Here is a 12,328-nt window from a genome sequence, read left to right as displayed (position 1 = left end):
CGTACTTAACTTGATGAGTTAAAAATGTTGCTGTCATCGAGGAGAGAGTCCCAAAACCGTCGACATGAACAGAACACCACGATGGATAGATATAATTTGAGGGAGTCCGAGGCTTTGGTATATAAATATGTACATACCCAAAAATTTTATATTTTGTTCATAAAATACACAGCAATTCGTCACTAATATTTAAACATCATATTGATTAAATAGTTTAACACAATATTTAAATACCTTCAAATTGAAGAATATCAAAGAAAAATCACGAATATAAGAGAGAAGAAAGTAAAATCTAGCTCATTATGCGAATAAACACTTCTATATTCTGACCATTACTTATCAATAAATTAAAAAAAAAAAAACTACAACTGTTGATAAGAGGGAACAACTTTAACCATTTAATTAGAATTGTTTGAGATACGTCGACTCTTTCAACTAGCATCCTCTCCAACAAATGTCACACAAAGATTAATGTTTGTTGAGATTGGAATTTGGAATACATACACGACTTAATTCATATTTTAGTTTACTAGGTCGATAATAGTTGTTTTTTTTTTTACTCAAGGAATGTCTTTATCACTATAAATTAAACTGATTTAACTCATTTTAGAACGTATTCTTATTCTCGACAGCTTTTTAAAAAGTGGTTAATTTTATGTAATTCAAAAAACTCACATCAATATTAATTCCCTAGCCTAGAGAAAAAGGCTCTTAACACTGTCAAATTCAAAATCACATTAAAACAAGAAAAACCCTTTGCTAGTTGTTATTAAGTTATCCAAAAGTGTCAAACAAAATAATATCTACTTATCGTTTGACACTCTCACTCACTCATAGTCATCATCATTCACTTATCAGTATCACAAAATTATTATGCATATATTAAAACAAAAAAAATGTTATGCATACTTATGAGCTGCTGCAGATATCAAAACCAAAAACTAATGATGCATGTATGTAGGAAAACAAAAAAACAACTAAACAATTAACGAGTACAAAATGAGCGAATAGTTTAGATTAGCAAATGACTGTGAAGAAACCTATGAGTATAGAATACAATAAGAAAACAAATTAAACAAAAATGCATTTCTTTGACAAAAACGCATGAATCATTTGACTATGTACTCGCGTACATAGATATCTTCAAAATGGCATTATTATTCGATTTGGATATGTTTCACTATATCTGGTTTTATTGTTGTTGTTATTATTGTTTTAACAAAATGCGAATCACCACATCTGACCGTCATCGGCAGCAGGTAGTTTGGTTTTTATCTACATACAAAATTAAAAAAAAAAACTGGTTATATAACTTGCAGTTTCTTATTTTATCTATTTGTTTTCCTCTCTTTGAAGATGTTTGAAGAAATAGTGATAGAGACTAGATAACACATACTTTTAAATTAAATAAATAAAAATGTAGTCATAGAAAACCAAAAAAAAAAAAAACTAAAACGAAGAAAAAATGCAGGAAGATATTTACAACAGGTAAAATACAAATCTCATTTTCAACAAAGAAAAGAAGGCAAACAAAAAAATACATAAAAATAAGCAAAGAAAAATCAACTAATTTCGCTTCCTTTTTGTGGAGATCGTTAATACCTACTATGGACTGGGTGGTGGAAAAGATGTGGCGATTGGTGGCGCGTTCGGTTCGATTCGTAGTCGGTGGCGTATGAATCCGAACTGGAAACTACAATGACGAGAGACTCCGTTTGTCGCCGTAAATATTTATAGGTTAGACGGTAGAGGAATTATTTGCTTTTTATCAAACAGTGGAAAGATTGACTTTTAATTTGGAAAACAAATTAAGCAAATGTTTAGTCAAATTGACAATATCATTTTTTCGGATGTTTTTAATGGCATCGAATAGAATTGAAAACAGCTTTTTGAATGAAAATGTGTGTTAAATGAGTTCATCATTTATTTGTTATTCATTAATTTTAATTTTGAGACAAAAGATATTTCGATGTCAAAGTTAAAAAGCTTTTTAGAATGAGAAAGGATGAAAGGTGGTTACAAACTATCTCAAAAAGTATAAACAAGATTCAAAAGTTTTGAGAAAATCATAGTATGATCTCATAATAGTGAAAAGAGGGAATATGAAAATAGAAATTCCCCTGCGAACGATTGAACATATGTTATTTTTAAAACTATGACTTTCTTTACGTACATATCAGTATTTGAGGCTATGAACACATTTTTTTCTTTTTTCTGATAGATAAAAAGGTCTGTTTAATGAATCTGATCCGCACAGAAAAGATCCGAAAAGTACAAGTTTTTGTTTGATGAAAAAAAAACTCGCCCCAACTTGTTCTACAATCTGTCATTTTATGTTCCATGAAGTTGTTTAGCACAGAGAAGTTCAAGTTTTTCTGCTCCTACTTTAGGGGTAGAGCAAGTGAGTGAAAAGTGTCGATTGTCAGCTGTTTGTTTGATTGTGATAAAAATAAGAGAAAATAAAATTTTAAAAAGTGAATTTCTTAAAAGTTAACAAAAAACTACGGGATTATTAAAAGAATATTAAAACTTAAAATTTTGCAAATGATATAGACAACTGTTAATCTTGTTAAATACGAAGGTGAACTTTTCTGTTCTTTCTTGTTCTGACAGTATTTACAAACTTGTGCTGCTCTGATCTGTTCTGTCCTAGATTTTTTTCATTTTTTTCATGGATCCATAAAGGTCTAATTGTGTCGGGTACTTTGCTGACAACCACTACAACCTAACCTAACCGAGATAGTGAAGATTTACTTTTATTGGCATTTAAAGAAAATTTAGGTAGGGTGTCAGAGGTAGGTCACTTTTTGAAGGTTTGCATTACACCTGAAGATCTTATGTGTTTTTGCACTTCACTCAAAAACTGAACCTATTTATTTGGATCAAATGAAACTCGGTTTTGGTGCATCGAAATACATTACTTTAAATTGACCTAATCCAATCTTCACACAATTCTTTTTGTGCTTGTGGACCATTGCGTATTTTGCACTTTACTCAAAACCAGGACCTGATAGAGCCAAACAGACTTAGTATTTAGATTCAAAGCATCAAAATGCATAACTCGTGTGTCCAGTTCGTTGTACACGCCACTTTCTCCCATGAAGGTGAAAGTTTTAATAATTTTCTCCTTGAGTACACTTGACCAATTGAAAGCCTATTAACTACAGGGTTGCAAAAAGCTCACATTTCAGCTCAGCTCACAGCTCAGCTCAAATTTGAGCTAGCTCAAATTTTGAGCTAGCTCACTTTTGAGCTGGGTACCATAGCTCAGCTCATTTGAGCTGAGCTGAAAGTGAGCTGAAAGTGAGCTGAGCTGAAAGTGAGCTGAAAGTGAGCTGAGCTGAAAGTGAGCTGAGCTGAAAGTGAGCTGAGCTGAAAGTGAGCTGAGCTGAAAGTGAGCTGAGAAGTGAGCTGAGCTGAAAGTGAGCTGAGCTGAAAGTGAGCTGAGCTGAAAGTGAGCTGAGCTGATGGTTGAGCTGAGCTGTCGGTGAGCTGAGCTGTCGGTGAGCTGAGCTGAGCTGTTGGGTGAGCTAAGGTAAAGTGAGCTGAGCTGTGATGGGTGAGAGGTTACATTGATTTTTATTTGGAAAGTATAATGAAATATGAAGATATTTTATTTAACACCATAGCTTAAGATGTTTGGTTCTTGTTATTTATGGAATTATTTTAACACATGCATATTTTTAGAAATAAAACAGATAATTTTTCTTGATTTTCTCTCTTGGTTTTTTATTTGGTAAAAATATTTCTATTTTTATCATAAATGAATCGGAATGGATATTAAAACAAATATATTTTTGGTATTGGGTCATTTGTTTAATTAGGGTTGAAATATTAAAAAAATTATTGAGGTGCATCTTACATCTATGAATGGGTTTTGGTGAAACGGTGTGTGATATATATTTGTTCTGGGGACTTATTAATGATGAGGAAGTTATGCAAACTGCAGGCTAGTGTTTTGTGCAATGGATTAGAAATGTTATTTAATTTATGTTTAAATGGATCGGGTTTTTTTTTTATTGAGGAAAAAAATAATTTCGTTTTTGGATATTTAGGATTATTTTTTTATTAGGGGTTAAAAGTTTGCATACCCTTTCCTATCCCATCCTCTCTATTGCACGACACACAAAAAAAAAGCATCAAGCACCTAAACATTCCAATCTTTCTCATTGACCTGTGATAAAAATAAGTTCAAACCCATTCATGGACCAAACGCGTCATAAACATTTTACCAAAATTTCAACCCCTAATAAAAAAATAAGCAAAAAGGATCCACAAACGAAATTATTTTTTTCCTCAATAAAAAAAAACCCGATCCATTTAAACATAAATTAAATAACATTTCCTACACACAAATTTTAAAATTTTTGAATGGTGACTTTAAATTAAATGGAATGTTGCAGGTGGCCATGGCACAGGGGAATAGATGGATGACTTCAGAGCCAGACATCGTGGGTTCAAACCCAGCGGTCGGCTCAGAAGTTTTTTCTAAATCGCCAGCTTAACTGAAGCCACCTGTGCGATAACATGAGACAATTTTCAACTATGTCTCCTCCTCTGTGCCACGTAGTTCAGTGTTGTATGTTCTTCTCTCGTTCTTTCTCTCTTTGTCTTTCTGTGTTGTATTAATGTCTTGTGTTGTATCAGCAAAATGGACCTAGATTCCGAAGCTGCAGTGTTTCTAGTCCGGAGATTTATCTTCAGACTAGTTTAATATGTAATGTAATGTAATGTAAATGGAATGACAAAAAATAAGCCAAAGTCTTAACACTTGTTTTTTTTTTTTTTTGGAATTGCTATCCGTACCCGCAGTTGGAGTTTACATGTATAACAAAAACAACACGCGGCTGCCGATAAGAATAGCAGCTTAATTGAGCTGCGGATAGAATTTCGAAAAAGTTAATTAATAAATAATTTTTCCTAAGCCTGGGTTTAGTCTTTGTTCATCAGTGCTGATAATTGGGAAATCCTACTGCGGATGGGCTTGCAAAAAAAAACAGAACTAGCAAAAGAGAATTTACAGGTCATACTTGATTTTCAGAGGGTCTTCTAAAAATGGGCAATCAAATTACCCATTCACCCCAGTGACAACTTTCTAGTATTTTTGAAAGCATATTAACATTTTAAGTGATTAAACAACAATGGCAAAATTCTGACAAGAATAATGCACAAGTTCACACAGTCGTTAGGTATTTGATCTCAGGAAAGGACCAATATGTGGGTTTGAAGATTTGACAAAAAATGTCAAACCCACCAATTTGTTATGTGTGGTAAGCCAATTAAAAACTTTATACTAGTGTTTTAATTTGAATTTTTGATTTTTAAATAAAATGTAGGCACTTCTATTGTAAATGACAATGGCATGCAATATGACAACTCCTGACAGATGAGTAGAAATTTTAGTTACTTTAAGTAATATGCCCCACTGTATACATCGGCTAGCTTTAGAGTTCGACAAAGCCACAAATAATAAGCTATATGTGCACACAACACTGTCCAAAGACATGTAAGACTACGACGACGACGTAACTGGTTGGCTCCCTGTTTGGGTGCACTCATATTATACTGCCGCTGATGCAGCCATTCTAATCGTGTCTTTCACGATGCAATTTTTCGTCGTCATCGTCAAGGTCATTTATGGTAGTGTCACGAATCACGAGCCACTATTCCCCACATATTTTTTTTTTTTTTCTTTTTTGTTCATTTTGTTCTTGTAATTTTTTAATATTGTAGCTAGCTACTGCACTTACCGTGAATAATAAAAGGAGTGAAATTAGAATAGAAGCAACAAGAAAAAAAATAACACACCCAACCGCAGCCCCCTTGACATTTTCATTTTCGCTTTAACAAAGAATGACGTATGATCTAGTATCTACATATTTAAGTATACTTTTTTTATTTTATATTTGTCCATTGATTTGTTTAAAGAAAATGAATGAAAAATTGGGAAGCGATGAAAAAAAAATGATAACGAATGTGAAGAGACACAAGAACAAAAAATAAAAAAAGAAAAAAAAAAAAAAACGAATACAAAAATTAATTTCTTTATAACAAAAGAAATTAAGTCATTTTTTTTTTCCAACCAATTGTAATTGGCGAATAAAGACAAGACAACAGAGCTTACTTTAGCCATAAGAAGACATTTTTAACTTTTAATTGGACAGAGAGAATATTTTTGCAGTGGGATAAATTTAACTCTATTTTGTCAATTGAAAAAACAGTTACAAGAGTCTCAAATAGAAAATAAGTAAAAGCACAAAATTGGTTAAAAAAAATGAAAATGAGAAGAAAAAAAAAAAAAGACTCGAAACAACTTTCTTCGACACAATTTTTTTTTTCTTCTTGTTCAATTAACATTCAATGGTTATAGGTTAAGAAAAGATATAATAATAATTATGACATGAAAGATGACAACAAAAATTACCATGCACACTTTTTCATTTGCTTAAAAATTAATTACTTTTTCTGGTGTAAAAAAAATAACAAACAAAAAAACCGAGAGATTTTGACCAATTTCGCGTCGAATAAGTGCAAGTGCAGTAATTTAAATCAGCAGCAGCAACTTGTATGTCAAAAAAAAAAATTTGTAGAAAAAAATATATATTTTTTTTCCTTTTCTTTTCTGTGGGATGAGATGGTGAGCAATAGGGAAAAAGATGAAACAAAAAAAAAATACGTTTACAAATTTTTTCGCACTCATACACATACACAAGGAACATTGAAAGTACATACATGCATATATTGATATGGTTGGGAGAAGGGGATTTTTGTAAATTTAATTTGTGTGTGACATGCGCAGAAAACCTTAGCGCGAAAAATTAAGTTGGAATGAAAAAGATTGTGTTAGAGTGAGATGAATATATAATACTGGTACAACTAGAAAATGAATATAAAATGAAAGGGAATGCAAAAATAAGTCAGGGATGGCTGAGATTTTGCATTTTGAATTGAAATTGATGATGTTTTTTTTTCTACACGTGGTGTTTTCAAGAGGACATTCACTTATTTCAATGGCTTAACATTTTTACACCTGGAAAAAGAAGTTATGTTGACTTTCCTTTTCTGTGAAGAAGATAAGATATTTTTATCAGTTGGGTATTATTTTTTAGTTCTTTTGTTTACATTATGTCGGTTGTCCATTTGGTTTTGAGATTCCTGTATAATTCTTAGATTTGTACTGGCAAATAAAAGATGAAATATTTTTGATATAAAAAAACCTCACAACATACTCGTAAACAACCAATGTTTAGTTAAATCATTGGACGGGAATTGGCATGGTTAAGAACTTACTATAAACGTCGATCTTGGTATTCAACAAGTATCAAATTTGAGATTAAATCTATTCTTAACTCATATAAATGACATTGCTAATGTTTTAAAGTGGTGTAAAGTTTGGTTTGTTTGTGGATGATACCCTGAAGGCACAAATTGAACGGAATTACAAAATAACTAACAAAAATACCTATAGATAACTTATTTAAGTGGTTGTGTATGAACGAGTTAAAAATTAACATTGATAAAACTAAATTCATGGTGATTAAATCGGCGCAACAAAATATTGAACTAAAGATAGGAAATTAAAAAATTTAAGAAGTTATTTCAATAAAATAGAGTTATAATCGACAAAAAATTAGACTTTAAAGAGCATGTTAATTTTATTTGCTCAAAAATACATAAGTAAAAAAGGAGGTTTTTTTCGGACGAATAAGAAAAGGTATAATTTTCAATATGCTACAATTATTTATAATACGATAATTTTACTTCATTTCGATTATTCTTCCATATGTATAATTTATGTGTAATGAAGAGACAAAATCAAGACTTCAGGTTTTGCAAAACCGGGCTAGGCGATCTTTGCTTAAGTGCAATATTTACACAAAAACTGCATTTATGTTGGAAGCATTACAAATTACAATGGTTAAATGTAAGACAATTTCTTTGTTTTAAAGTTTTAGTTTTTATTTTGAATTTGAAATACAGCCGGTACCTGGCAGAAAATGTATATGTCAATGAAGTGCAACCCTACAATTTGCAAACGGCAACCGATTTTAGACTAGAAAAATAAAATCTTACCGGCACTCAAAACTTCATCATGTACCGAGGATTGCAGATTTATAACCAATTACCAACATACATAAAAAATGAAACAAATTTGTACACTTTTAAAAAACTTGTAACAGAACTTGTAAAAACTGAACAATTTTTTTGCTAACTTATTTATAATTCTTTTGCGGCGTTGGGATATGAAAATCCACTTTTTGAAAAAAAAAAAAAGGATTAACAAGTAGCACCATCTGATGCTCATTATTGTAAACCAATTTTGCTATGGTATGAACCAACTAAGTGAATTTTTGTGAGTGAGAAGTATACCTAACTTTAATCGCGTACGTTCTTTTTTTTTACTTCAAAAGATCAATTATTTTGAACCGATATAAAAAAAAATATGTACTAGCCTTGAGAGCCTTAAATAAAAAATTAACCATTTTTAGAGTTATCATGTTTCTACTAAATACCGAATATATTATTTACATCACATATCATCGAGTTGCAAGAAAAATCAATAAATAAAAAACTTTTGGACGAATCTGGTTTGCGAAAACTCAACGAAAGATGTTTGGAAGTAATTTTAAAAAGTTTCAGCTAAACTCTAGTTTCCGAAGGATCTACAGGGCCAAAAAGCATTCCATCAGCAACATAATGCACTTGGAATAATTGTTCAGAATAGCAAACAATCTTCAATACCATCGAGAATGACAACACCAAAATATTTTTCTTAAAATGCGATATTTATAACAAAGTATATGGGTAATATGCACAAAAAAATATGGCTAGCACTAGATCGAAAATGCTCGAAAGTTTTTAGATCTGAAAAGACGTTACATTAGCTCAGCAAAAGTTGTTAAAACAAGACACTGTCTTATCTTTAGCAATCCTCTGCGGGTTGGAGTATTTTCTAATGGATTTCTAGAACTGTACGGAAGAGCTTGTGGAAATAAATTCAATTTTATATTTTGTTTTAAACTGTAGTCCAAAATAATGCGTTTCGCCCAGGCAAAACAGTTGGGCTTATCAGTAAGATGCTGTTGTACCCTTTTTATTGATGATTACAAATCTAATATATTTTACAGTGAAAACTCACTGTTAACAAAATATTAAATTGAATTTATACCCTCATAACTATTAAAAATCCTTTGAAACACTATTTTGATTTTCATTTCATGCTCAGGTCAAAAGAGGTTAATACAAAAAAAAAAATCACATATTTTATTTGAAACTCAAACACATTTACAATATTTTTATTAAAAAAGGATAAATTAATGTTTCTATTCAAATGACCCGCAGTGTCAAACTTTCTGTATACGAGGTTAATGAATTAAAATATACATACAACAACCTAAATTTTTTACATGTCACAAAAACCAGTACAAAACATTTATGATTCATTTTTGTTCATTATCTACGTTCTTGTTTTTGATTTAATCTCAGGGCGATAAATGATTTTCAATCTGTAGCCTAGTCATTGACCGAGCAACCCAAGGCCTTCTTTATTTTCATATTAAAATGAACAGAGTGTGAAATGTGTAAATAAAATAATATATATTTTATAGAGCAGTATGCCATACTGATTAATATCAAAAGTTCATTAGCCTTAAATAATGCAAAAATTAAATTTTTTTCAACTTTTCTTAACTAAGTTACGTACATCTTAGAAATGATATGAGTATGAGTGATCTTAGGTAAAAAAAAATGTGTTACCAAAACTAGTACCCACATATGTATGTATGTGTTAGTTTGTAAAATTATTCGACCTCATATCCAGTATCTAACTTAAAAGATAATTAATTCATTTGATATTTATGTACATACAAATATTAATGTTTCGTGGGTCAAAATATTTTGTTTTTCGTTTAATGTACAATAATTTATTCTCATATTTATGCCCAAAAATTTTAGGAAAGAGCTAGAAATAGTACATACTTATGTATATTAAAACTTCAAGCTCCGGCTTCTATTTGCCAAAAAAAAGTTTTACAGTGGAAGTTCACTTTTTCACTTGGTTTAAACTTTAGTTCAGCAATTTATTCGGTTTCACATTATTAATTTGTTTGAACCTTGAACTGAGATCAAATTAAACAGTATTCTGCGGTTAAATACTTAGCTTATCTTTTGGTAACACAGTAACATTTTGTATACATATTTATAATATATTTTTTTTTTTTCAGAAAATATTTTTTACGCAATTTTACAAAATATTTTTTCTTGCTTCACTTGTTCTTGTTTATTGAGAGATAGGATAAATAAGAACGTAAAAAAACGGCCTCAAAGTGAAGGGGAATCCCGTAGGGGGATAGAGTGATCTCCAAACAAGATCACTCGGTACTCAGTAGAGAGCCCAACCTCCAAATCACACACCTCCTAGCGAGGGTGAATAGTGCGGTACCTATTTAAGCTCTTAGTACGCCAAACTTAAATCTAGATTTAAGAAAGGGTATTTAAAATAATGTTTCCACCGGCATGAGATGATTTATAAGATTTATTTTGACAGTTCAACAAAAATCAGATTTGAATTTCAATACTTCTGGATGAAAAACGAACGAATTTTTATTGATGTAAACAGATTCGTTCACTGTCTTAAACCTTTATTTAATTTATTTAATGCAAAAAGTTTCCAATATTTTGCGAAATCGCAAGCTCATTGCAATTCATTTAAAATTTTTCATTTTAACAACTTTTTTTATGTTCGCAGTTTTATGAAATGACGACGTCCAGAACAAAACAAAAATAGTAGCCCTTAACAAGATTTTGATGAGATTTATTTTAAATCTCCATGATTTATACAAGATTTACCATACAAATTTGTGTGGTAAATCTTGTGATTTAGAAAAGATTTAGCGTAAATCACTTTAAATTCAGGTGGCGGTGGAGCTGGGGATTGAGTCGCAAATGACATATCGTCGCTGTAGTTCTAATACCTCGTAGCCCGAAAAAGCCGATTTTGGGCTAATGATGCAATTATATTGTTAAAAAATCCGAATGTAATAGAAAAGACCCTGTTTGCCTAACATCGATATTTTCAAAGCTTCGCTTAATCAAAACCAGATCATTTGTATTGATCCTCATACATTTCATAATTAGTTTTTTGCCTCTCCTGACAAATAGACTTTTCGGGGTTACGAGGTATTAGAACTACAGCGACGATATAAAATCTCAGATTTTTCCATTTTACCTCTATTTACCCAATCTTTCAGCTGTCAGATTCGAAATCTGAATTGGCAAATGGAAGACGAACAAATTGGAAGGATTTTTTTGACAGCTAACCAATCAGAGACGCAAAACTTGACAAAATATTTAGTTCCTAATTTTTCTGAACCTGTCCAATTACGTAGTTTAAATAAATAAAATAAAAATTAATGTTGAAAACTCTATGGCAAACAGACAATTACATCTTAATTCAACACAAATTAATGTCAAATTTAATAACATGATTTTGAAAAAAAAATAAAATTAATGTTAAGATTATATTAGATGTTGGATCGGAATATTGATGACATGCCAATAATCATGGCATGAGAAATGTGTAATGGAAACTTGCATTTGATTAGATACCTATGGAACTGAAGATTTTTTTGACAGCTCCTGACATACAGGGAAAAAAGTCGATACTGATGTCTCCTAGAAAAGAACATATTATGTAAATCAAAAGTCTAGATGTTTAAAAAAAAAAATAAGCCAACATCACAAAAAGTTGAATTAACTACTTTGCTTTAGGTGAAATCACTTTTAAAAAAGTATTTTTCAAAGTGATTTAAAAGACAAATTTCATCTGACATCCCTGTTTTCCAGTTTAATTTTTCTCTCTCAAGTCTCAGCTCAAGGCAAATCAAATTTTGCCACAATAAAAAAAAAAAAAACAGTTAAAAGCAGAGATACCCAAAGGAGATGGGAAACTTTCGTACGTTTTACCCCCCAAAACCCATTTGTTTATTTCGTGTTGTTGTAATCTCTTTTGTATTCGTGAATAAATGTGAAAAACACACATAGTGTAGCCACGGTGTTTTTCCGCACACCTAAGCAAAAATGTCAATTTTTCACGCATACTTCGCCAAAAATGTATATTTTTTCACGCATACTTATCCAAAAATGTCTAAAGCAGCTTGTAGGCAAACCGCGTATGACGTCAGAAGTTTCTCATCTCTTTTGGGTATCTCTGGTTAAAAGAAACAAAATAGAAAGTAGGTTGACAGAAGAAATCTGCTAGAAAAAATTATGTTCAGACAATACCGTTGGCCCGTTGGAGAATCGATAAATGCTCCAAACTTGTATTTTG

General features: G+C 31.1%; 1 protein-coding gene and 1 long non-coding RNA gene across 9 annotated transcripts in view; one reads left to right on the top strand and one right to left on the bottom strand.

Moving 5' to 3' along the window:
- LOC129912487 (probable serine/threonine-protein kinase DDB_G0282963) overlaps positions 1-12,328 on the bottom strand; it is a 35,275-nt gene that overhangs the window by 21,983 nt on the left and 964 nt on the right. The window contains exon 1 of one of the 8 annotated variants that reach the window (XM_055990749.1): positions 6,461-6,598. The exons of 3 other annotated variants lie outside the window; for them this stretch is intronic. The gene's annotated coding sequence lies outside the window, so the exon portion shown is untranslated. Of the gene's footprint in view, positions 1-909; positions 930-1,602; positions 1,760-6,424; positions 6,599-12,328 lie in introns of those variants that run through there. 4 more of the 8 variants (XM_055990746.1, XM_055990747.1, XM_055990750.1 and 1 more) reach the window with 4 other exon arrangements.
- On the top strand, positions 7,811-8,456 carry LOC129912489 (uncharacterized). The gene is made up of 2 exons (XR_008771834.1): positions 7,811-7,924; positions 7,981-8,456. It is a non-coding gene; the product is annotated as an uncharacterized LOC129912489 (long non-coding RNA).

This window comes from Episyrphus balteatus, chromosome 2 (assembly GCF_945859705.1).
Source record: "Episyrphus balteatus chromosome 2, idEpiBalt1.1, whole genome shotgun sequence".
In the NCBI taxonomy this organism is placed as follows: domain Eukaryota; kingdom Metazoa; phylum Arthropoda; class Insecta; order Diptera; family Syrphidae; genus Episyrphus; species Episyrphus balteatus.
This window is presented reverse-complemented; position numbering and strand designations above follow the sequence as displayed.